The sequence below is a fragment of the Echinops telfairi genome, unplaced genomic scaffold (genome assembly GCF_000313985.2).
Source record: "Echinops telfairi isolate 266 unplaced genomic scaffold, ASM31398v2 ScPeMD7_18;HRSCAF=68, whole genome shotgun sequence".
In the NCBI taxonomy this organism is placed as follows: Eukaryota; Metazoa; Chordata; class Mammalia; order Afrosoricida; family Tenrecidae; genus Echinops; species Echinops telfairi.
The window spans coordinates 74,773,453-74,777,618 of NW_022103915.1; positions in this window are offsets into that span (position 1 = coordinate 74,773,453).

A 4,166-nucleotide genomic window follows, 5' to 3' on the forward strand; every position below is an offset into this window, starting at 1 on the left:
CAGGGTAACAACGCCATTCATTTCTGTACAATTGATTTCTATGGTCTGAATCCAAATAGGCACGTGAGATTCTGCTTTATAGGTAACTTGATATATTCCACAGTGTCACTAATCACACACATTTAATTCGCTAAGAAGTTTATCCACCGCTGGTGCTCTGCTGTGTTTAAGAGCCTTTGGGTGATATTTTCTTTGTGGTAATCATGGAAGGCACGCATAGACTTCCAAATACTCACAGTACCTAGATGAAAACCATTTTCCACACTGGTAAACTATGTCAATGTCACCCTCCCCACATTGCTAAACACCCTGTCTAGCCTCATAAACCCCGGCCCCAAAGAACAGCTCACCAGAAGTCTCCATAGTTTCAAGTCTCAGTCTCCCTAGGCTGACTCTTCTCCCCTATCCTCCCCTCTTGTCCCCTGAATCCCATTCCCTCACCCTTCTAGGCAGGTTTCAGGGACAATGGCTGTCAGAAGCCTGTCTTGAACTAGATAGCTAAGCCAAATCTATCAACCTTCCAACTGGACTTGTTCCCAGTCGTCTTTCCTTGATTTCATTTCTCTAGCTTCCTCTGCCCTTCTTATAATTACTGATTTTCCTCTTAATTGCAAATAAGCCTCTTTGTGCTTCTGTCATCTCCTAAACTTCCCTGAAGGAATTCCCTGGCAAGTTCTGGCAATTATGCTAAAGCAAGGATGCTGAAGACCCGTTTAAAAGAGGGGGGTGGGGTGGGTGCTTATGATTTCGAAAACCATGTGTTTTCCTGCTGTCCTACCCACCAGAGCAGAAGCGTCCCTTGGGAAGGAGTCATGTTACAGCATTACTCAACTTTGAGTATCAATGCAGCACTGCAAAGTAATATCTGCTATAAATTTCTGTGTGCGAGGGGTGCTGTATTTCCAGCAGCTCCTTCCCTCGGGTTAATTCATGGGCATTTTATGGACAAAAACAGCTGGGCAAACTGTAGAGTTGGGAGGACAGAAATGAGATGTCAGGGCATTATGAATGCCAAGCTGGTCTCTACAGGGGATCGAGGCTGGGAGAGTCCCTGGATACTCTAGCATTCTCCAATATGTGGAGAAAACATTTGAGGCCTGACTCAGCTCAAAAAAAGGGATTGGCATCTCAGCTGCCACCTTTAGACTGAACTAAGAAAAGAAGCATCCTTCAGTAGCTTGGGTGTCAGGTCTTAACTCCCACATCACCAGACCCACAATGGAAAAGCATGCCCAGTGTGAGGTTCAACAATAAGTATGATGTTCAACAATTCTCCAGCAATAAGGGTGCCAAGGGGTGCCCCTAACTGTCTTAGTCAAGGTGAGGAGAAACCTGTAGAGAGGCTGTAAATGCTTCCTGTGTGGTCACCACAGTCTACCTCACATCTGTAAGAGTTAAAAGGGGAATGCAGCTGGGGGAATACAGCTGCCACTGGCTTCCTGTGCTTGGGAGCAATAGTCAAAATGTAGCCAGACAGAGCTTCCCCAGCCCTTAAAGCAGCAGTTCTCAACCTGTGGGTCACAACCCCTTTGGGGGTTGAACGACCTTTTTACAAGGGTCGCCTGATTCAGAACAGTAGCAAAATTACAGTTATAAAGTACCAACGAACATAATGTTATGGTTGGGAGTCACCACAACATGAGGAACTGTATTAAAGGGTGGCGGCATTAGGAAGGTTGAGAACCCCTGTCTTATAGAATCAGGCATGAATCAGGCTGAGGAAGAGTCATAAAAGACAGCAGGTGTCATATCTGGTTCAGTCTGGCCCAAATTCAGACTTCTCACATTGTGGCTATCCATCTGCATCAGTCCATCTGAGAAGAGGGGATACTAGAGCACTGATGGAGGATGCCTAGTGGTCCTGCCAGGGCTCCACCCCTGCTTCAGGCAGCCATCTCTGCTTCCCTCTGAAGCAGCCACTGAAACATAATACACTCCAGCCATAGACTCAGTCACCACCATCTACTTCTCGGGGAAAGTTATCAGTGACAACTCATGCTTGCTTGTCTGGATGGGTTTGGGGATTCGGCAGTGTTATGAGGTGTGGAAATGAGCCCAGCAGCAGGGTAACCAATTAAGGGTCAAAGGGAGTGGGAAGCAAGCTCTTAGATCATAGTAGATTAGTTCTTGAAAGGAAAGGAATAGAACAGCTCCCCTCCCCTCATTGCTCAAAACACAGGGGAGTAATAGTTGTGTGCGGTTTTTTTAAGGGAGATTTTTTTTCCTTTTTAAAATGAGCCCTAAAGATAATATTCTCCCTGGACTCAATTTATTTAAATTCTTAGAATTCCTGGGGACTAGAGGTACTCCACATGGCAGATGCTCTGAGCCAGACACACTGCTGAAAACAGGGCTGGTGTTCCCTACCCTGACAAACCATTAGAAGAGAACTGCTCTTAACACTGCCTGAGGCAAAGTCTCCTGTGAAGCTACAACCTAGAGGCGGAAATCACAGTGCTAAAACTACCTTGACCTCAGCAAGGCTGCCCATGAATTCAGGAACTGAACCTGGGATCTCCTCAGTACCCCACAAGGCAGGAACTGCCCTACTACCCACCCACCCGGAGGACACCTATTACTGAACGGGTGGGGTTAGGAGGATGGGGTAGACACAACTATTCAAGGAAAGGCAAGAGAAAGAGGCAGAGAGGAAGACTCTGAATGCAGAAAGGTCATCAGTCATAGATAGCCAGCACTGCAAATGCAATGGGAATAATAGAATACTCTTAACATCATTTTTTTTGCATCCATGATTTTTATAGAGATAAAGGAATAAAATACATTTTTTAATGAAACGGGAACAAATGAAATTAGAAGAGGTAGATAAAAGTATGATAAATGATAAAAACAAAACCAAAGTAACCTTAAACTAGTGGCATCAAGTCGATTTGACTCACAGGAATCAGATGGGACAGAGAAGAACGCCCTATTGACGTGCCAGGCCTGTACTCTTTACAGAGGCAGAATGCCACATTTTTCTTGGGCACAGCGGCTGACCTTTGAATTTTTGACTTTTAGTTAATAGAAACAGAAAAAATAAAAATAAAAACAAGAGCAATTAAGAAACCTGGATAATATAAAGAGGCTTCAGCATACATCTAATCACCTCCAGAAAAAGCACTGAGAGTTAATGGAAGAGAAGCAATATTCAAACAGTTCCTGGTAAATAATTTTACCAGGACTCAGAAATACATGAGTCTCAGAAAACGTACTCTAAGTTACCAAACTAATCAATAAAAATAATTCCAAAATTAAAGTGTGTTGTCAAACTATGGACATTGTAAAAGCTACTAGAGAGAAAAGACAGAATCTTAGTAAGGAATGATAATTATCAGACAATACATTTATCATCAGCAACTAACAACATCAAATTAAAACGAAGCCATATATTCTACCTACTGAGAGGAAATTATTTTCCAATTCTATACCCAGCTATTCAAGTAAGAGATGGAGAAATGTACACAGCCACTGGAAAAACAATTGAAGAATGTTCTTCAGCAAGAAAGAATCCAACCACCAACGAGCACACAAATTAAGAAAAATATAATGGTATAATAATTCTTGGGCATAAAAATAATCACTACTTTTGTTTGTTGATGTTGAAATTAAACACCTTGATGAAATTGAAAGAAAACGCGTGGAATGTCTGTATAAAGGTGAGGGAACTAAGAGATTCTTATCTTATTCCAGGAGTGAAAATATATATTAAATAAATGTAGACTGCATAGAAATTTTGTTGGTGGTGGTAGATGACATCAACCCTGTTCTATCTCATAGCAAGCCTTTGTAGAATAGAATGAAACACATCCTGGTCTTGAGCTAGCCTCATAATTATGGCTGTATTTGAAGTCACTGTTGCAGCCACTATATGAGAATGATAAGGGCAATGAATGTACAAATGATGTATGTATGGATTGTGATTTTTAAAAATAAATAAATAAATAGATAGATAACAACTCCCCCCCAAAAAGAGTTGTATGAGCCCCCAATAAAATGATTTTTAAAAATAAATAAATAAATAGATAACAACCCCCCCAAAAAGAGTTGTATGAGCCCCCAATAAAATGATTAAAAAAGAAAAAAAATAAAAGGAAATATCTGGCAAGAACTACATTTCCCAGGCCCCTTTTGCCCCTGGTAGGGCCATGTGCCTAGTTCACACCAAT